This window comes from Amblyomma americanum, chromosome 1 (genome assembly GCF_052857255.1).
Source record: "Amblyomma americanum isolate KBUSLIRL-KWMA chromosome 1, ASM5285725v1, whole genome shotgun sequence".
NCBI lineage: Eukaryota > Metazoa > Arthropoda > Arachnida > Ixodida > Ixodidae > Amblyomma > Amblyomma americanum.
Genome location: NC_135497.1, coordinates 81,503,332 through 81,526,002, shown reverse-complemented (window position 1 = coordinate 81,526,002; position 22,671 = coordinate 81,503,332). Strand labels below are relative to the sequence as shown.

The window sequence follows — 22,671 nt, the reverse complement described above, 5'->3', positions numbered from 1 at the left end:
AAAGGATATGCGTCGAATGCAAGATCATTTTCTCTGTAACAGTGGAAATACTAACTTGTCGAAACTTCAGGCATCACGGATCAGGTGACTGATATTTGCAAATAACAAATCTGAAGCTCAAAACGTACAGAATGAGCTTTGTACCTCTTTCCTTCCTTAACACCCAACATGTATTTTTAGCTTGCACCAAGCAGAGGTGTTTTATAGCACATACTTTCCACTATCTCGAAAGAAAACAGCGCAGAACACGACAACATCGTAAAACTTAGGTGTAGAGAAACTCTGTGTGCATGACTGCTTTGGTGTTATGGCATGCACAGCATTGTCTTAAAGCCAGATTTTTTCACTTTTCCAACTAATTTATAAAAGTTAAAATCTGGCCAATGGCATTGGGCAAAAATGCAATTATTTGAATCCCCCCAAGGGTAATTTTAGTTGATTCAGGACCATGTGTACTGACTGTCTCTCTCAAAGGCATGATTGCTTATATGCCCACTGCGTACATCACAGCATACAGAGATGTGCCTCTGGCAATACTGACTTGCATCACTGATGTGTTGGAGCAAAAACCTCGCTACTAATTTAAACCATCATGCACTCAACCTTGGGCTGTGCATTTTTTTTTGGTTTTGCATACGTTATAATGATGTATTGAACCACTTCTTTCAGATGCACTTCACATCCAGATTCCACTACAACGAAGGCTGCAACACTACACTGCTGATCACCAGTAGCTTGCCCCAGCACATTACAGGAAAAGGTATGATATGAATGGAAAACAGGGTGTGTAAGTGTTGTGCACGTGCATTTTATCGAATACTAATACTACGATAAAGTTACTTAATGTCAAATAACAACACAAGGAGTATTTTTTGTATATGACAGCATCTTTCTTTTGATGTTTTAAACTGACTGTTTAGCTAACATTCCAGTAACCGCTATATATGCACAGGTGTAATAGATGAAGCAGTCTGCACTAATTTAAAATTCGTCTCTAACAGAGTCAAACTGTTGTGTACTTTTGGATGACTGCTTAATTGCCACTAATTACAGTGATGCAATTTGTGTCTTTGGTAATTCTGTTCTTAGAATTCTCTGCATTTTCAATCTTCCTTGCTGCATATGTGCCACAAGCTGATTTGCACATTTAGGTGCATGCCATGCATTTGCCAATATCAAATCTTTGCTAAACCTGAAACCCGTTTTAAGCAGAGCTACTAGATCCCACCTTCTCAGCTTTCTTTTATGCTGAGAATTTACCAGCAGACTGTTAACATAGTACATATGCAAACCTTGCACAGACTGTAATGCACAGTGAATTGACCTTTTTGCTTATGTGTTCATAGTTAACTGACAGCTGCAATGGACAAGGACCAGAAAGATACATGACTCATGAAAAAAATGGCCATGGACGTTAAAGTTTCTGTGGGAACAATGCGTAGAGCAGTGCAGTGGTGCTTCAACATGTTTACCAACGTCAGAACACTTTTTTTGACAGAGGAGCCAAAAAAAAAAGTAAAAGAAAAGGGAGAGGCATTTGCTGGTGGCAGTTGCAAAAGAAAAGAACATGGCTGCACATGTATGCTTTTTGTAAACAGATTATTTTTATAGAACTTTGTTCTAGTATAAGCAACTTTTGTGAACTTGCCTGGAGATCCTAGCATGACATTTGAGCCTTTGAAACCCTTAGCTGCTACCCCTTCTGGCCTTGTTTATTTCTTGATTGTCATCACTAGGGCATGCGCCACTGGCCCCACTGACATTTACATGCCAGGCAATGTTGAAGTTCCCATGAGCAAGTTAAATCCATTTTAGAAAGCCATTTGGTGTTTAAGTACCTTTTTGATTGTATAGGAAAACGTAACATCACCAAGCGAAACTAAACTGCTGCAGACAGGCCAGCTGTAGGCTGCATGCACAAAGTTCATAGGGCAAACATAGAAAATTAGCAGTGCCTGCTCTCTGCAGTAAACCAAACCCTGAACGTTTGCAAGCAGTGCTCAAGGTGGGCAGTGGGCGAATGCTGTTAAACTGCAAGTTACATTTCGAGAAACAAGGTTAAATGTTACTGACAAGAGCTTCAAGGTGTATTCATTCTTAGTACAGTAAAACCTTGTTGATACTTTTTTTTTAATTGCGGGAAAAAAACGTATTATTCGGGAAAACGTGTGATCCAAACAGCCTGATTTTGAGAACTGTAACTGTAGAATGAGGTAAAAAGACATTTATTGACAATTTCACTTTATAAAAATGCGATCGGCATTTCTAGGCAAAAGAGCTGAACAGATCCTATTCCAGAGTTCGCTGAATTCAGTCCGCGTTCGCGCGTTCATTAGCGCGAAAGGAAATTCGTAACGCATCTGGTCCGTCGACGGCAGTGTCGAAAGAAACCAAATCTCTTCCTTGTCATTTTCGAATGCTTCGACCTTTTGCTCTCAAGTCGTGCGGGAAAGCCGCCGCGACGGCTGGTTCTTTCTGCTTAGGCTGCGTTTCCCAGACCCGGCCCGTTCGCTTATAAGCGCATCGCTGTGGTTCGTAGAAACTTCGCCTCCTTTCCCTTATGCACTGCGAAGAAAGCTCAGCGTTTCTCCTCTTCATATCGCGTCCCCGCAGAAACGACCGTCGCGAATGCTAGTGCGCAGTTTTCATTTTTTCTTGTTGTTATTGGTGGTGGTGCTTCGCCTCCGTGCACCTAGGCGCTGCAGAGAATCCACCATGGCGGGTGACTGCCGCAAAAACATGTCGCGCGCCCTCTCGTCCGGGCCACTTGTATGTTTGCACATGTGCGGTTTGTCAATAAACTTATTATACGACTAAAATTTGTCGAAATTTTAAACGTAGTAGCCGGGAAATCGTGTATTCCTGGAACGTATTAACCAGAAGAAAATAGTGTAACTCTATGGGACATTCTGAATGTCCGCGATTTTGAGCGTACGAACCGGGAAATAGTATGAACCGGGAACGTATGAACGAGAATTTACTGTATGTGATGAAAAGAGTGTGAAAGTGTTATTGTGGACCTTGTACATTTTGAAATGACTCCCACTTTGTGGAAGACTAAATTTTACAAGACAGCAAGAAATGGCACATTTAAATCCTGACAGTAAAGGATCATGAACCGTGTTTTATTGTATTACATAATGTGTAGTACATTGCAGTACAATTGCTGTATTGCAGAACTTCCATCCTGCAACTGCACAGCAGACCCTTAACTTTCAGTGTATGAAGGTGTTTTTTTTTTTCAATCCAAATGCAACACTTCAAAGGAAACCTCAGGTGATAGCACACTTATGGGATTCATGGTATTGCATTATTAACTATGCATACCTTATGAATCGTTTAGCTGCAAAGTTTTATTATTTGAACTGCTTCTTGCAAGCATTCAGCCTGGTGGTCATTGAGTGTTACTGTTGACTTGTGTACCAAAATACTGTATGAGCTGTACATTGTTTAACTTCCAGAACTCATGGTGGACATCATAAATGCTGGCTGAGGAGTGCTGGAGCACCAGATTATCCATTTATTGTGAACAGTTCCCTCTCTCTTTCATCCAGCACAGTAATACATGGGTCTTAATGAGCTGTGTCTCTGAATTAATTTTAAGCTGATTTAGTACAGCCAATCTATTTGGCTGTACTACTGGCAGAGCCAAACCAGTTCAGCTCTGCGGCGAGGCGCGCGTTGTGGCGTCATGTGCCTCCTGGGAGCAACGTCGCGGCAAAATCGCAAGTCGCGGCCAGTAAAGCTTTTGCTTTAAAAGAGATTTGGAACCTGCAGAGTCCCTGACTCTGCTCTCCTCCAACTCATTTGTTTGCGGCTCCATTCAATAGCATCGGCAGTTCGGCGGAGCTGTTCTCCTCGATCTCTTGGCTAATTTAGTCCATTCACAGTACACATCTGAAGGTACTTGCAAGTGGGCGAGAGAACCCGGTCCAGTGGACCCCGTACCTCCGGAAACGCGCGGAACCCGTTGAATCATCGTGCATCTGTTTTACTTTCAAGTCGCCAACTTTAAATGCGAGCGGCCTTGAGCACCCATCCATATTTTGTGGCAGAAAAAAAAAAATAACCTGACCCTTGCAACCGTGAGAAACCTCCTCGATGCCGCATGCTGCGCCGTGCAGCAGCGCCTTTCAAGGAATCACAATGCATTAGCCCCAAAGCCTCGGCCAGCCTCCGATGGGCGCGACGTGCCGACCTTGTCCTCGCCCCGCGCGACCCCCCGCACTACGGTTAAGATAATTAATTAGCAACGGCTGCTCTCTGAGGAAGGGGGAAGCGACCCGCCGCCGCCTAACCTAGCCGTGCTCTTTCAAAAGCATCGCACGCTCTGTTGGGCTGAGGTTGCTGAAATGCAGGCCAGAGTTTTTGCGAGAACTTCATTGGCGGGTTCGGGAACGGGATACACCATAACGTTAACAAGATGCCGGTGCAAACGTAAACAAAGCAATGGTAGCGAACAGTTCGACAAGGTTGCGGCGAGGACAATCACTCACCGAGGCTTACACCTCGAACGTAGAGGAGGAGGAGGAGGAAAAACATTTATTCAGAGCATAAAAACTGGGTAGGTTCAGTACGAGAACCCATTGGTCGCCATCATAATCCGGCCCCTCTCAACCAGCGATTTCTGGTCGAGGGGGCTGTGGCCATGAAGGGTTGCCTCCCAGCGCTCATAAGTCGGATCGGGATTGCTGTCCAAGTCTGGGTTTTCTTGACATTCCCAAACCGCGTGAAAGTGTGTGCCAACTGCTCCGCAGAAGGGGCAGGACGAATCGTAGGTGTCTGGGTACCATTTACTCATTAGGTAAGGATTGGACAGAGTATTAGTTTGTAGTCGCCTTATTATGTGCTCTTCATATTTACTTACAGTTTTGTGAGGAAGAGGATATTTCCCTCTTGTGGTCTTATAGTACTCCGTAATTTCTGTGTAGTTTAGTAAGGGTGAGGGGTTGTCAACTGTGTCAGAGAGAGGCTGCATGCCAGATGCTCGGAGGAGGAGAGCTCGAGCAGCTGTGTTGGCCGCCTCATTGCCCGTCGTTGAGAGGTGCCCTGGCGTCCAGAAGATCTGGATGTTGGAAGGATTAGACCTTTCCAAAATTTCCCAACACGGAGCGCCAACGCGGCCTCTGAGGTAATTGCGTACCGCTGCTTGTGAGTCTGACATAACCGTTGCCTCGCTGTTCTTTGATATCGCTAGAGCGATAGCTGCTTCTTCAGCCAATGTGGTATCCACCGCTTGGATAAGGCTGCTTGATATCCCCCCGGGGTGAAACTGCTGCAACTGCCGCGACTACGTTAACAGGTCCAGCCGCATCGACGTAGATCGTGTCCTTGTTTTCATCCCAGCGCTTAGTGAGGTGTCTAACTCTGGCTAGTCTCCGTCCTCCGATGTATTCCTCGTCCATGCGTTTTGGTATGGGGTGAGTCGTAATGTGTGATCTCATCTACATGGGCATGTCGATCTTGTCAGCGACTTCCCGGGGTGGACTGATTCTCAGTTTCTGTAATATTTTCCTGCCAGGCTTAGATGTTGAGAGCCTGACAATTTGATTTACACGGTGGGCCTCTATTAGTTCGTCGATGGCGTTATGGATCCCCAGCGCCGTCTTAACTGCCTTTCGAATATTAACATCTAGTTGGTCTTTCTCCTTTTTGCTAAGCCATAAGTACGGGGTGGCATATGTTAGTTTAGAGAGAATGAAAGCCTGAACTAATCTTAGGGCCTCCTTCTCTCTTAGCCCATTTCTTTTCTTGATTACCCATCGTAGCATTCTAGAGACTTGTTTAGAATAGGCTTAGAGCTGTCTGATTGTAGTGGTGTTAGTGTTACCGCTGGGTATGATGGCTCCCAGGATCTTGATCTCTTTCTTGATCGGAATGCTCATACCCTGGACCGTAATGGCGACAAAGGGAGTGGACGGCAAAAGCCCCGTATTCTCCTTCTTGCCACGGTCGATCAGGAGTAACTCTGATTTCTCGGGAGAGCACGTTAACCCATGCCTCGCCGCATGCTGGCAGACGACATTCGCTGCTTCCTGAAGCCGGTCTTGAATTTCCCCTTCATTACCGCTGCAATACCAGATCGTAATGTCGTCACCGTATATAGCGTGCTCAATGCCTTGGATGCGGTCTAGCTTCTTTGGTAGCCCACGCATGGCCAGGTTGAAGAGAAGCGGAGACAAGACCGCTCCCTGCGGGGTGCCCCTGGAACCTAGATTGAACGGAGAGGAGGTCCGATCACCAATACTTATTGACACTTTTCTATTGGAGAGAAAGTCCCTCACGTAATTATATGTGCGGTCACCACAGTTGATGCTGTTAAGCTCATCCAGTTTTCCCTGGTGGTTGACATTGTCAAATGCCCCTTTTAAATCGAGCGCAAGGATGGCCTTGACCTGACATCTGCTGGGGTTGTCCAGAATATCCTCTCTGATACGGAGGAGAATATTCTGTGTAGACAGCTTTTTTCTAAACCCGTACAGCGTGTCCGGGAGGATATCAGTCTTCCTCAGGAGTCGTTTCAGTCGGTCGTTCACGACCCTCTCGAACAGTTTACCCAGACACGACGTCAGGGAGATCGGTCGTAAATGATCAATATCGCATGGCTTTTTGGGCTTGGGAATAAATCGCACTAAAGCCAATTTCCAGGAGTCGGGGATCTGGCCCTTGTTCCAGCACTGCGTGTTGAAGTATTTCACTAATTTTCTTAAGGAGATGTCATCCATATTAAAGAGCATCTTGGTGTTTATCTGGTCCGGTCCAGGAGCGGTGTTCTTACGCATGAGGTCAAGCTCCGCACTCAGTTCCTCAACCGTTACGTCTTGGTCCATCTCTTCATTGGGTGCACCGGTGCACACAGGGAGAGGGTACGAGGATCCCAGATCGAGGAATTTCTGTGCAAGTTCTGCAATGAGGGCTTCGTTGTCCCCTTTATAGCTGTGCAAGGCGTTACAGAGCGTGTCTGTTTGCTCTTTCCGGTTTGAGTTCGGCTCGATAAGGGAGCTGAGGAGTCCCCATGCTTTAGCCGTACCCATTCTACCGTTGAGCTCTTCACACAGCTTGAGCCAGTTTTGGTTAGCGAGGTTATGTGCAAAGTCATCCGCTTCTTTGGTGAGTTCTGCAATCTTGGTGTTCAGCTTGCGATTTAACTTTTGCCTTTTCCACCTCCTTGTCAGAGATCTCCTGGCTTCCCACAGATGTAACAGGTGCGGGTCAACTGCCGGAGTTTCCTCCGTGGTGTTCGCTGTCGTAGAGTGCCTGGCGACGGTTTTCATCTGCAGCGCTGTCCATGCCTCAATATCTGTGATATCTTCGTCCGGGACACGTGCGATTTCCTCTCTCCACTTGTCCCAGTTCACAATCTTAGCCTTGCCAAGTGGTTTCCGACATTTAACTCCCTGAACAGTGCAGGAGACGATGAAGTGATCACTGCCCAGGGACTCGCCAGTGTTAGACCAGGTGGCCTGCAGGCAGTTTTTCACAAGCGTGAGATCTGGACAGGTGTCTCTGCTGACGCTATTACCCGCTCTCGTGGGTTGCAGGGGATCCGTTAAGATTGTGAGCCCTTCTCGGTTAGCGATCTCAAGGATCCTCCTACCTTTCGGGCTGTTAAAGTGATATCCCCATGCTTAATGGGGAGCATTGAAATCACCGGCTATGATAAAATTAAATAGCGTGGCTATCTGACGACATGAGTCCCTGGGGCGACTGTACACGTTCAGTATGTGCAAACTGCGTTTTCCCCTGTGTTCGGGAAGAATTTCAATGTAAGCATGTTTGATATTTTCGGCTAGCGGTTCTTGTAGCGTTGCAGTAAACTCCTTGTGAACAAGTATTCCTAGGCTATGCTCGTCTTGGAAAGTTTTGTACCCCTTCATGCTGATGACCGTATTTGCTTCTTGAAGTACTATTACAGCAGGTGACGTCTCCTATTTCGGAAGTTGCACTCATTGAGTTTAGATTTGAATTGGTCTCAGACTGTGGCAATGGCAGAGTTTATGTATTTCCAAGGGTTGGCGGACTCGTTTGCGAGCTCGTTTTTGACCATCTGAATAACTTGTGGGAACTTTTTATCCTGCTCCTCTCTGTCAGCCCTCAGCTCTGCAATGACGCGCTCATAAACTGACTGTGAGTTTGGCCGGGCTTCGGGTGTTTTGTCGGGAGTTGATTGTGACTGCAGCCTGACCAATTTAAGTTCAGCTCGCAACGCCTCGTTCTGTTTCTTTAGGTGAATAATTTCTGCTTTCAGGTCGTTAAACTCCTTAGATATCGCGTTTCCGGGGAGGGATGGAGGCAACCCAGCATAGCCCACCTTTACGATGTGTCTTGAGTCTTCTTGCTTCTCAGAAGACGGTCCGCGTTCTCGGGTGCGTGGCGTCTCCTGTGCCGGTGGATCCACCTTAGGCGCAAAGGAGACCGACCTGGTGATCCCCTGCACTTTATGATGTCTTGACTCTTCCCTTCCGGATCGGCCTGATGAGTTGCGACGTTGACTAGACTTAGATCTTGACCTGGACCTGGACGTAGAATTGGAGGCCGCTGTTCTGGATTCCTTCTTCTCGAACTGCTCTTTTCGGCTGGTGCGTACAGCTGCCGCGTAGCTCTTGCTGGTGCCACTGGTTGTCGGTTTCTCTTCCTGATCACCAAAATGTTGATGTTTAGAAGGCTTATTGATGGGATCCAGAAACTTTGCTTTGCATTCCCTTGAGTAGGTGTGGTGATTCCCCTGGCATGCCGCACAAGTTGGGGTGCAATCGTGCGCTTCCCCGGGATTCAACTTGCCGCACGAGTCACATTTCGATTCAGCTGGGCTGGGGCAGACGTCCTGTCTATGTCCCTCCCTGCCGCACAGTACGCAAAACGGTCTAGTTTTCCTATAAAGAAAACATTTGCGCTCGATCCACCTATACGTAACAAAGAAAGCGACTTTGTATCCGCTGAATAGTATCACCGCCGAGTTGGATCTGCCGAGCCTTTGGACGCCTAATATTTCGTGGGTTTCCGAGGAAAAGTCTTTCTCTAGGTCTCTGTCTGATGCATTGGGTCAATCCCGTGCACCAACCCTTTGCATGAGTCTTGCGGTGTTCCCACTTAGGCATTGAGGTGGTACTTTTTCCCGTCTAGGTTGATGTGATCGATCTTCGCAAGTACTGTGGCGTCTTCGACATGGGAAGTTGCCGCGATGATGATGTTTTGCTCTTCAATAACTCTAATGTAAGGTTTGGCGCGTAGCGTCTTGCCACGTAACGCGTTTTCGAACGCGACGTTAAGTGGGTGTACACTCCCACCCCACATTTTTAGGTCCAAACGGTCTTTTGGCTTCATAATCACATTAAATTCATACTTGTTGAGGTCAGGCAGTCTCGGAGGCCTTTTGCGGCTCGTGGGATCCACTGCTGGTGACTTCGGGTCATCTTGGTATGCCTTTGGAGCCGAGTGCCCTTGTGCACGCTGTCCTGCCCTGAGGTATATCGTCTTCCATCCAGGTTCTGGCTGTGAATAATCAAAGTTCGCCTCGCCTTGTTTGCCGCTGCTCGGAACACTTCCGAATCCTCCAGACTTGGGGGTCGTAGCCATGGGTGTGGTCCACATCCATCGTCGAAGCCGTAGCAGAGTAGCTGCTCGCTGGTCAGGCCGAACGCGGCAACGGACGCCGGGCCCGGTGCCGATGTACTTGCGAGGCTTAGCGATAACACGTTTTGGCTTGGGCTTTATAAAGTCCCGCATAATGCCAAGTCACTTCTTGGGATCAAAGCGTATCCTCGAGTAGTTCTTGACGTTATACGCCTGATCCGGACAAAAATGTGGAACTGCGAAAGGATCTTGCGCGCACAGGATGAAATCCACGAAGCGCAGACAAGCTGCGTCCGCTCAATCCTATCTCCAGCGTTCAACCACCAGCGTTCAACGTTCGAACGAAGAGGCTGGCTCAGTGAAATCTGTTGTTTTATTTGCAGGAAATCTATCAATGGATTGGCCAGTCATGGCGAACGTAAACAGTAGCAGCTAACAGCATCAGGCGAATGCAGCTGGGGTGATGGAAGAAGCGACGGAGCAGACATCTTCGAAGAGGGGCTTCTTCCATGTCCCGAATTGCGGTGCAAGTTCAATTTCAGCTCGGGCTTGCCAGAGTCGCTCGACAATTGCCAGTTGCTGGAATTCAAGCCGTTGTGTGAAACCAACGTAGTTGGCCAAGGGAAAAAAGAGAGTGGCGCGGGTGGGCCTTGTTCTGGTACTGACAAGCAGGCCAAGACAGTAAGCGACCTGAAGGACGTCTCACGCTCCGGCAACCACGCCGACGACTGCCTCACTGGACAAGGTATGCATAGCTTTTAACTTCGGTGCGAGCATGTTGTGCAAGCGTATAGTCAGCGCCACTGCGCTTTGTTTTATCAACAAAGGATTTTCATTAATTGATTTTATCTATACTGATGTAATTGGGGTCATACATTCTAGATAACGCCAGGCAACTGAATGTTGAAGCTGTAGCAACGGATTGAAAATGCGCTGTTCTGCAGCCAAGGCTCTTTGCTTCCTGTTCGTGTGTGAGCGACACATGCGCAGCATGGCAGGTCGCTTCACAAGGAGCATAGCCTCATGCTATTCCCGTTTAATATATGGTCTAAATAACGCTTATACCTGAAAGATAACTGAAACATAGTGGCGCACCTCCATGAAGATTTCCAAAGGCCGCAGATTGGCTTGTTTGCATTTGTCCTTGTGTTTGTCTCCATAACCACGGGCGAAGTGACGAAGTGGCTAATGTCTAACACACAGCGCTCAGCCTACTAAAGCCACCTTGCTGCCACTATCACAACACCGCTTTTGCGCTGCCTAGCGATCGGCACAAGTAGCAATGGTGACGACAGATTTTCGTTTCTTTACGTCATGGGTACTCAGCCACTGCGATTAAGCCGTCGCGACAGTCAGTACGCATGGCGCCTCTTCAATGTTTGCTGCAGCGCGCTTCGCGGGCAGCGTATGACTCTCGGAAACCGGCAAAAGCACGCCGAGCAGTGCGCAACGGTACGGGGCAACCATGGCTCGAGGTGCAGCTCTGAAGTTCAATTTTTTTTTCTTACCTAAAACAAAAAGGCTCCGATAAAAATTGCCGAGCAAAATTTCAATGCAACTAGCTATCAATTGAGCTACAATTTATATTTTACTAGGAATGCCTCTGTACGAAAATTATCCCCGAAAACGCTGTACAGGACAAGTTATTTTAAGCCCGCCATTTTTTTCTGAAGTACACTGTGTTGTATCATAGTTTAAACCATTTAATGAGATAGTACATGTTACAAAAAAGCGGCGAAACCTGTTATGTTGCTCGCCAAATCGCGAAAGAGTATAAAAAATGCAAAAACGGCTTTTTTGGGGGGTAAAAATAATGAAATAAAGCTGTGCAATAATTTGCGCTACAATTTTTTTGCTGGGCGAATAAAAACCACAATGCATATTAATTATCTCTAAAAAATTTTCAAGCACCTAATTTGACACCAACTTTTGCACTTTTTTGAGAAATTTAAGGGGGTGTCACATATGACTAGAAAATTTTTTTCACCAACGTTATTAAGGGAAATTAACTTAGCCGGTTCAGTAAAAAGCCACACATTTCATCGAGAAGATCGAAGGTGGTCGAGCGGCAACACTGGTAACTTTGCCATTGAATGACCCATTTTGATTTTTAGACCCACTCTTCAGCTTTGCTTGTCTAAGTCATTGATCATGCTTTGCAATTCATCCCCTGGGTGACTTAGCAAGGCAGTGTCATCAGAGAATAGCAGATTACTAAAGTATCGCCATTCACTGTTATCTCCGACTGTTCCCAATCCAGTTCCCGGAATACCTCCTGTAAACAGGCGCCGTAGAGCTTTGGAGAATGACTCAGCTCATGTGAAAACAACTGCGACGGACGCAACACAAATTAATAAAATAAGTGATCAGAATCAGAATACATTCAGAATTAGAACGGAATCAAGATCGAAATGCTTTCGGATTTCGTCAGCATCAATCCAATCCGTCTGGCCTAATTTTTTTACGCAAGCTGCGCTTTCTAGCACAGTATTTTACACCAAGCATCTAAGCGCTGATGGCGGCTTCGAAGGGTCCCTGAGAAAAATGTTACAGCGGCTTTTATTCTTGAGAGAAGCGTCTTCAAGTGTCCATGGGCCGATAAAAAGAAAATCACGTCGGAAAAGAGCTACATGCACGTGTAGTCAGTAGAAGTTCTTGGTAAAAAGATGCGGTCATGCGGCGTTTGCAGTTTGCAGGCATAGGGTGGGTGATGGTGGTGGTGAAAGCATTTATTTGAAAACATCAGTGAGGTTGTGTGGGGAGCAATCCCTAGTGGGCTGCACCCCTTACAGTACTAGGTGCAGTCCCTTATTAAGAGACCCCATTGGTCTGGGCCGCCACTCGACCTCGCTGAACTAGAGATTGTTGGGACGGTAGGTCCAGGCAGCTGAGCAGGGTCGCCTCCCAGTCCGCAGCAAGCAAATCACAGGGTTAATTGGAGAGACATGAGAGAGGTCTTTGCCCTGCAGTGGGTGTAGTCAGGCTCATGATGATGACCTCAGGCTTAATGGCACATACCCACGGCGGGGGATTGGCCCGCAAATTTATCTCTAACTATGCAAGCACTATCTTCTTTTTCCTTGAGCTGCAGATGGGCGAAGGCGACCGTGCGAAGATCTGCAACATTCCGGGCTAACGGAGGCAAATAACAACAAGACATTCCGATGGTAGCTCAAATTTCTCTCTGCAGGGTGCGGATTATATATGCTGCCGAAGGCTCAGAGCTGTAAAACATTTTGCACTATGATTGCGTACAGCGTCAACGTCAGCGCTTGCGGCACGTGAACTTCTTCGTTGCACAGTGAGCTCTCTGCAGAGGCAACAGCAGACTTAGCTCTCTCCGTCAAGTTCGTGCTTCGCGGAACGTGACAGCGTCTTGTAAGTCGCACTTGTGCTCTCAAATTTCTTGTAATCGTCAGTCAGGAATCAGTGACCGAGATTTCAAGCAAATGGGTGAATACTTTCATTGTCCCCTTTTAGAAAGGGCAGCATGAATGTTACTTAGGCGTAGTACTCGCTGCATGTTTGAGAGGCACTCGAGAAGATGCTTCTGGAAGCGTCTAACCTGTGCGCGGAAGCTGCTGGTTAGTAGTTTAGATTGATGGCGAACATTTCCCATCTACTTACCTGCCACGGCCTGTGCACTTCGCTGGTGCAACGTTACTTTGTGTGTGGGCCGCCACGGTGGCTGAGTGGGTTATGGCAGTCGGCTGCTTACCCGAAAGACGCGGGTTTGATCCCGGTCGCGGCGGTCGAATTTGGATGCAGGCGAAATTCTAGAGGCCCGTGTACTGTGCGATGTCAGTGCACGTGAAAGAACTCCATGTGGCCGAAATTTCTTGAGCCCTTTACTACGGCGTCCCTCGTTGCCTGAGTCACTTTGGGGCATGAAACCCCATAGACCACAAACTTTTCTGTGTGATACAGTAAGATGAGAAGCTAGTGCATGTCACAGAAATCGTCAAAGGCACCGAATACGAATATCCCTGCCATCCTTTGGGTTTGTATCTTGTTCCACTAAAATGTCGGCGTACTTAATCTTGAAGCGGTTTGAGGCTCGACCATGACTAATGAAACACCAGGCACAAAATCCTCGACCATCAGCAGAGCATGGTGCGGTTAGCATTTTAATACCATCCTTCACCTCAATTAACCACGCTGAACAGTTAGACAAGGTTGTGGCGAGGACAATCATTCACGAACGAAGAGGCTGGCTGAGTGAATTTTGTTGTTTTAGTTGCAGGAAATCTATCAGTGGATCTGCCATTCATGGCAAACGCAGCCGTAAACAGCAGCAGCCAACAGCATCAGGCGGATGATGCTGGGGTGATGGAAGAAACGACGGAGCAGACATCTTCGAAGAGGGGCTTCTTCCGTGTCCCGAACTGCGGTGCAAGTTCGATTTCAGCTCGGGCTTGCCAGAGCCGCTCGACAACTGCCAGTTGCAGGAATTCACGCCGTTGTGTGAAACCAACGTGGTTGGCCAAGGGAAAAAAGAGAGCGGCGCGGGTGAGCCTTGTTCTGGTACTGACAAGCAGGCCAAGACAGTAAGCGACCTGAAGGACGTCTCACGCTCCGGCAACCACGCCGACGACTGCCTCACTGGACAAGGTATGCACAGCCCTTAACTTCGGCGCGAGCATGTTGGTCCTGGTCGCAGGCCGGGAAAGACTCCGTGCCACTTGCGGTTGTGTATTTTTTTTCTTGTGAATTAGAATGTGTTTCTTGTAGATAAGATCAAATTCAAAAAATAAGTATCTCTCGTGGCGCAGTTCCTCAATTTTACCCCACCCCTTTTCATTTTTTTTGCTGACAGCGGACTTGTAACTTTATGGTTTAGGATGGAGCGATGGTCGATGTAAGAACTGCGGGTGGTACTCGGACAATTTTTTAATCTTGTTTTTTGCCAACCTGCAGTTAATACGTCGTGTTTCCGAGATGCGTTCCATGGCGAGATGAAACACTGGCGCCTTTTATCTAGGTGAAGTGCTATAAGTCTTTGAAAGCGTTTAGATCTTGTGAGTATGCTATAAGACCAAGGAAGAATAGCGAGTTTGGGTGGTGATTTTAAAATTATTGTATAGACTGCTTGCATTAAATTTTAGGCGAATAATGTTTGTTCATGTTTTTGTACCGTGAATGTGCCGTGTACGAAAGTTTGCTTAGCGCCGCTCGAAGGCCCTCGAAATCTCAATGGAGTTCCGCGCTGCTCCGTTGACTCGATAGACTATTGACTCGATGGCCATTGAAACTGCCCGTGTAGCAGCGCTCGATCTCCTTTGAGTCGATAGTCTATCGTTTCAAGGGCCTCTGAAATGCCAGTGTGACAGGAGTATAAGATGTGCTAACTAACAGGCTGGCTAACTAATATCGAATAGATAACTTTTTACATTAATTATGTAGCCCACTGTAAGCTATATATCTATATCAGTTTTTAGAATCTCGAAAACACGCGGTTACCCTCGGCGCTGTGGCCCAACAGATTTTGTCTGCATTGCGCCGAAATGATGATGATGAGGGTGGATTTTTATGGCGCAAAGACATCTGTGGCCAGAGAGCACCATGGTACAAGGTATTTTCATTTACTCAAGATGGGGTCAGAGACCCATTACCTAAGCATTTCGCCCTAACGAAGCGAAGCACCAGGCAGGGGAAAGCTTGTACCCATTGCATCACCGGTGGGTACCCGGTGGCACTGAGGATCGAACCCCGCACCTCCCGGATGCGAGGCTGTTGCTCAGACCACTAGGCCACCGCTGCGGTATACATTGCGCCAAAATATACGTACGCTTTCAAGAAGCTCGCAGGCAAAGGAACCTCTCCAGTGCACGCAACTCGTCGAAATATCAAAAATGGTGCGGTGAACATTTTAATACCATCTTTGACCTCATTTAACCACGCTCAACAGTTACACAAGGTTGCGGCGAGGACAATCATTCACCGGGGCTTACACTTGAACGAAGAGGCTGGCTCAGTGAATCCTGTTGTTTTAGTTGCAGGAAATGTATCAGTGGATCTGCCATTCATGGCAAACGCAGCCGTAAACAGCAGCAGCCAACAGCATCAGGCGGATGCAGCTGGGGTGATGGAAGAAACCACGGAGCCGACATCTTCGAAGAGGGGCTTCTTCCGTGTCCCGAACTGCGCTGCAAGTTCGATTTCAGCTCGGGCTTGCCAGAGCCGCTCGACAACTGCCAGTTGCAGGAATTCACGCCGTTGTGTGAAACCAACGTGGTTGGCCAAGGGAAAAAAGAGAGCGGCGCGGGTGAGCCTTGTTCTGGTACTGACAAGCAGGCCAAGACAGTAAGCGACCTGAAGGACGTCTCACGCTCCGGCAACCACGCCGACGACTGCCTCACTGGACAAGGTATGCACAGCCCTTAACTTCGGCGCGAGCATGTTGGTCCTGGTCGCAGGCCGGGAAAGACTCCGTGCCACTTGCGGTTGTGTATTTTTTTTCTTGTGAATTAGAATGTGTTTCTTGTAGATAAGATCAAATTCAAAAAATAAGTATCTCTCGTGGCGCAGTTCCTCAATTTTACCCCACCCCTTTTCATTTTTTTTGCTGACAGCGGACTTGTAACTTTATGGTTTAGGATGGAGCGATGGTCGATGTAAGAACTGCGGGTGGTACTCGGACAATTTTTTAATCTTGTTTTTTGCCAACCTGCAGTTAATACGTCGTGTTTCCGAGATGCGTTCCATGGCGAGATGAAACACTGGCGCCTTTTATCTAGGTGAAGTGCTATAAGTCTTTGAAAGCGTTTAGATCTTGTGAGTATGCTATAAGACCAAGGAAGAATAGCGAGTTTGGGTGGTGATTTTAAAATTATTGTATAGAGTGCTTGCATTAAATTTTAGGCGAATAATGTTTGTTCATGTTTTTGTACCGTGAATGTGCCGTGTACGAAAGTTTGCTTAGCGCCGCTCGAAGGCCCTCGAAATCTCAATGGAGTTCCGCGCTGCTCCGTTGACTCGATAGACTATTGACTCGATGGCCATTGAAACTGCCCGTGTAGCAGCGCTCGATCTCCTTTGAGTCGATAGTCTATCGTTTCAAGGGCCTCTGAAATGCCAGTGTGACAGGAGTATAAGATGTGCTAACTAACAGGCTGGCTAACTAATATCGAATAGATAACTTTTTACATTAATTATGTAGCCCACTGTAAGCTATATATCTATATCAGTTTTTAGAATCTCGAAAACACGCGGTTACCCTCGGCGCTGTGGCCCAACAGATTTTGTCTGCATTGCGCCGAAATGATGATGATGAGGGTGGATTTTTATGGCACAAAGACATCTGTGGCCAGAGAGCACCATGGTACAAGGTATTTTCATTTACTCAAGATGGGGTCAGAGACCCATTACCTAAGCATTTCGCCCTAACGAAGCGGAGCACCAGGCAGGGAAAAGCTTGTACCCATTGCATCACCGGTGGGTACCCGGCGGCACTGAGGATCGCACCCCACACCTCCCGGATGCGAGGCTGTTGCTCAGACCACTAGGCCACCGCTGCGGTATACATTGCGCCAAAATATACGTACGCTTTCAAGAAACTCGCAGGCAAAGGAACCTCTCCAGTGCACGCAACTCGTCGAAATATCAAAAATGGTGCGGTGAACATTTTAATACCATCTTTGACCTCATTTAACCACGCTCAACAGTTACACAAGGTTGCGGCGAGGACAATCATTCACCGGGGCTTACACTTGAACGAAGAGGCTGGCTCAGTGAATCCTGTTGTTTCAGTTGCAGGAAATCTATCAGTGGATCTGGCAGTCATGGTTAACGCAGCCGTAAACAGCAGCGGCCAACAACATCAGGCGGATGCAGCTGGGGTGATGGAAGAAACCACGGAGCCGACATCTTCGAAGAGGGGCTTCTTCCGTGTCCCGAACTGCGCTGCAAGTTCGATTTCAGCTCGGGCTTGCCAGAGCCGCTCGACAACTGCCAGTTGCAGGAATTCACGCCGTTGCGTGAAACCAACGTGGTTGGCCAAGGGAAAAAAGAGAGCGGCGCGGGTGAGCCTTGTTCTGGTACTGACAAGCAGGCCAAGACAGTAAGCGACCTGAAGGACGTCTCACGCTCCGGCAACCACGCCGACGACTGCCTCACTGGACAAGGTATGCACAGCCCTTAACTTCGGCGCGAGCATGTTGGTCCTGGTCGCAGGCCGGGAAAGACTCCGTGCCACTTGCGGTTGTGTATTTTTTTTCTTGTGAATTAGAATGTGTTTCTTGTAGATAAGATCAAATTCAAAAAATAAGTATCTCTCGTGGCGCAGTTCCTCAATTTTACCCCACCCCTTTTCATTTTTTTTGCTGACAGTGGACTTGTAACTTTATGGTTTAGGATGGAGCGATGGTCGATGTAAGAACTGCGGGTGGTACTCGGACGATTTTTTAATCTTGTTTTTTGCCAACCTGCAGTTAATACGTCGTGTTTCCGAGATGCGTTCCATGGCGAGATGAAACACTGGCGCCTTTTATCTAGGTGAAGTGCTATAAGTCTTTGAAAGCGTTTAGATCTTGTGAGTATGCTATAAGACCAAGGAAGAATAGCGAGTTTGGGTGGTGATTTTAAAATTATTGTATAGAGTGCTTGCATTAAATTTTAGGCGAATAATGTTTGTTCATGTTTTTGTACCGTGAATGTGCCGTGTACGAAAGTTTGCTTAGCGCCGCTCGAAGGCCCTCGAAATCTCAATGGAGTTCCGCGCTGCTCCGTTGACTCGATAGACTATTGACTCGATGGCCATTGAAACTGCCCGTGTAGCAGCGCTCGATCTCCTTTGAGTCGATAGTCTATCGTTTCAAGGGCCTCTGAAATGCCAGTGTGACAGGAGTATAAGATGTGCTAACTAACAGGCTGGCTAACTAATATCGAATAGATAACTTTTTACATTAATTATGTAGCCCACTGTAAGCTATATATCTATATCAGTTTTTAGAATCTCGAAAACACGCGGTTACCCTCGGCGCTGTGGCCCAACAGATTTTGTCTGCATTGCGCCGAAATGATGATGATGAGGGTGGATTTTTATGGCACAAAGACATCTGTGGCCAGAGAGCACCATGGTACAAGGTATTTTCATTTACTCAAGATGGGGTCAGAGACCCATTACCTAAGCATTTCGCCCTAACGAAGCGGAGCACCAGGCAGGGAAAAGCTTGTACCCATTGCATCACCGGTGGGTACCCGGCGGCACTGAGGATCGCACCCCACACCTCCCGGATGCGAGGCTGTTGCTCAGACCACTAGGCCACCGCTGCGGTATACATTGCGCCAAAATATACGTACGCTTTCAAGAAACTCGCAGGCAAAGGAACCTCTCCAGTGCACGCAACTCGTCGAAATATCAAAAATGGTGCGGTGAACATTTTAATACCATCTTTGACCTCATTTAACCACGCTCAACAGTTACACAAGGTTGCGGCGAGGACAATCATTCACCGGGGCTTACACTTGAACGAAGAGGCTGGCTCAGTGAATCCTGTTGTTTCAGTTGCAGGAAATCTATCAGTGGATCTGGCAGTCATGGTTAACGCAGCCGTAAACAGCAGCGGCCAACAACATCAGGCGGATGCAGCTGGGGTGATGGAAGAAACCACGGAGCCGACATCTTCGAAGAGGGGCTTCTTCCGTGTCCCGAACTGCGCTGCAAGTTCGATTTCAGCTCGGGCTTGCCAGAGCCGCTCGACAACTGCCAGTTGCAGGAATTCACGCCGTTGCGTGAAACCAACGTGGTTGGCCAAGGGAAAAAAGAGAGCGGCGCGGGTGAGCCTTGTTCTGGTACTGACAAGCAGGCCAAGACAGTAAGCGACCTGAAGGACGTCTCACGCTCCGGCAACCACGCCGACGACTGCCTCACTGGACAAGGTATGCACAGCCCTTAACTTCGGCGCGAGCATGTTGGTCCTGGTCGCAGGCCGGGAAAGACTCCGTGCCACTTGCGGTTGTGTATTTTTTTTCTTGTGAATTAGAATGTGTTTCTTGTAGATAAGATCAAATTCAAAAAATAAGTATCTCTCGTGGCGCAGTTCCTCAATTTTACCCCACCCCTTTTCATTTTTTTTGCTGACAGCGGACTTGTAACTTTATGGTTTAGGATGGAGCGATGGTCGATGTAAGAACTGCGGGTGGTACTCGGACAATTTTTTAATCTTGTTTTTTGCCAACCTGCAGTTAATACGTCGTGTTTCCGAGATGCGTTCCATGGCGAGATGAAACACTGGCGCCTTTTATCTAGGTGAAGTGCTATAAGTCTTTGAAAGCGTTTAGATCTTGTGAGTATGCTATAAGACCAAGGAAGAATAGCGAGTTTGGGTGGTGATTTTAAAATTATTGTATAGACTGCTTGCATTAAATTTTAGGCGAATAATGTTTGTTCATGTTTTTGTACCGTGAATGTGCCGTGTACGAAAGTTTGCTTAGCGCCGCTCGAAGGCCCTCGAAATCTCAATGGAGTTCCGCGCTGCTCCGTTGACTCGATAGACTATTGACTCGATGGCCATTGAAACTGCCCGTGTAGCAGCGCTCGATCTCCTTTGAGTCGATAGTCTATCGTTTCAAGGGCCTCTGAAATGCCAGTGTGACAGGAGTATAAGATGTGCTAACTAACAGGCTGGCTAACTAATATCGAATAGATAACTTTTTACATTAATTATGTAGCCCACTGTAAGCTATATATCTATATCAGTTTTTAGAATCTCGAAAACACGCGGTTACCCTCGGCGCTGTGGCCCAACAGATTTTGTCTGCATTGCGCCGAAATGATGATGATGAGGGTGGATTTTTATGGCGCAAAGACATCTGTGGCCAGAGAGCACCATGGTACAAGGTATTTTCATTTACTCAAGATGGGGTCAGAGACCCATTACCTAAGCATTTCGCCCTAACGAAGCGGAGCACCAGGCAGGGGAAAGCTTGTACCCATTGCATCACCGGTGGGTACCCGGCGGCACTGAGGATCGAACCCCGCACCTCCCGGATGCGAGGCTGTTGCTCAGACCACTAGGCCACCGCTGCGGTATACATTGCGCCAAAATATACGTACGCTTTCAAGAAGCTCGCAGGCAAAGGAACCTCTCCAGTGCACGCAACTCGTCGAAATATCAAAAATGGTGCGGTGAACATTTTAATACCATCTTTGACCTCATTTAACCACGCTCAACAGTTACACAAGGTTGCGGCGAGGACAATCATTCACCGGGGCTTACACTTGAACGAAGAGGCTGGCTCAGTGAATCCTGTTGTTTCAGTTGCAGGAAATCTATCAGTGGATCTGGCAGTCATGGTTAACGCAGCCGTAAACAGCAGCGGCCAACAACATCAGGCGGATGCAGCTGGGGTGATGGAAGAAACCACGGAGCCGACATCTTCGAAGAGGGGCTTCTTCCGTGTCCCGAACTGCGCTGCAAGTTCGATTTCAGCTCGGGCTTGCCAGAGCCGCTCGACAACTGCCAGTTGCAGGAATTCACGCCGTTGCGTGAAACCAACGTGGTTGGCCAAGGGAAAAAAGAGAGCGGCGCGGGTGAGCCTTGTTCTGGTGCTGACAAGCAGGCCAAGACAGTAAGCGACCTGAAGGACGTCTCACGCTCCGGCAACCACGCTGACGACTGCCTCACTGGACAAGGTATGCACAGCCCTTAACTTCGGCACGGGCATGTTGGTCCTGGTCGCGAGAACGTAGGCCAGGAAAGACACTGTGCCACTTGCGGTTATGCAGATTTTTTTTCTTGCGAATTAGAACCGGTTTCTTGTAAATGAGATCAAATTTGAAAAATAAGATTCTCTCATGGTGTAGTTCAATTCCACCCCACCCCTTTTCTCTTTTTTTTTTGCTGGCAGCGGACTTGTAACGTGATGGTTAAGGATGGAGCGATGGTCGATGTAAGAACTGCGCGTGGTACTCGGACGATTTTTTAATCTGTTTTTTGACCAACATTTAGTTAATATGTCGTGTTTCCGAGATGCGTGCTATGGCGAGGTTAAACACTAGCGCCTTTTATTTAGGTGAAGTGCTATAAGTCTTTTAAAGCGTTCAGATTTTGTGAGTACGCTATAAGACCAAGAAAGAATAGCGAGTTCGGGTGGTGATTTTAAAATTATTGTATAGACTGCTTGCATTAAATTTTAGGCGAATAATGTTTGTCCATGTTTTTGTACTGTGAATGTGTCGTGTACGAAAGTTTGCTTAGCACCGCTAGAAGCAACGCTAGCAACTTTGGGCAGCGCTCGATGGCCCTCGAAATCTTAATGGAGTTCCGCGCTGCTCCGTTGACTTGATAGACTGTTGACTCGATGGCCATTGAAACTGCCCGTGTAGCAGCGCTCGATCACCTTTGAGTTGATAGGCTATCGGTTCGAGGGTCTTTGAAATGCCCGTGTGACAGGGGTATGAGATGCGCTAACTAACAGGCTGGCTAACCAATGTCGAATAGTTAACTTTTTACATTAATTATTGACAGGCGTGTAGCTCACCGTAAGCAATATCTGCATCATATTTTAGAATTTCGAAAACACTCGGTTACCCTCGGCACTGTGGCCCAACAGATGTTGGCTGCATTGTGCCAAGATGATGATGGCGAGTGTGGATTCTTATGGTGCGAAGACATCTGTAGCCAGAGAGCACCATGATACAAGGTATTTTCGTTTACTCAAGATTGGGTCAAAGACCCATTTCCCAAGCATTTCACCCTATCGAAGCGAGCACCAGGCAGGGGAAAGCTTGTGCCCATTGCATCACCGGTGGGTACCCGGCGGCACTGAGGATAGAACCCCGCACCTCCCTGATGCAAGGCGGTTGCTCAGACCACTAGGCCACTGCTGCAGCATACATTGCGCCTGAATATACACACGCTTTCAAGAACCTTGCAGGCAAAGCAACCTCTCCAGTGGACGCAACTCGTCGAAATATCCTAAATTTCTTGGGCCACAGTGCCGAGACTAACCGCGTTTTCGAAATTCTAAAAACTGATATGGATGATCACTTACGATGGGCTAGTCTGACAGTTATAGTTACAAAGTTAGCTATTCAATACTAGTTAACCAGCCTGCCAGCTAGCACGTCCTAGCCGTATTCTGATGTGCTACACC

General features: G+C 47.5%; 1 long non-coding RNA gene across 7 annotated transcripts in view; it reads left to right on the top strand.

Annotated features, from left to right (window-relative positions):
- Window positions 1-22,671, top strand: part of LOC144113115 (uncharacterized) — a 118,712-nt gene that overhangs the window by 8,832 nt on the left and 87,209 nt on the right. For all 7 annotated transcript variants that reach the window (XR_013310624.1, XR_013310622.1, XR_013310623.1 and 4 more), the window contains exons 3-9: window positions 670-760; window positions 9,957-10,318; window positions 13,811-14,184; window positions 15,567-15,940; window positions 17,323-17,696; window positions 19,079-19,452; window positions 20,835-21,208. This is a non-coding gene — a long non-coding RNA (uncharacterized LOC144113115). The remainder of the gene's footprint in view (window positions 1-669; window positions 761-9,956; window positions 10,319-13,810; window positions 14,185-15,566; window positions 15,941-17,322; window positions 17,697-19,078; window positions 19,453-20,834; window positions 21,209-22,671) is intronic.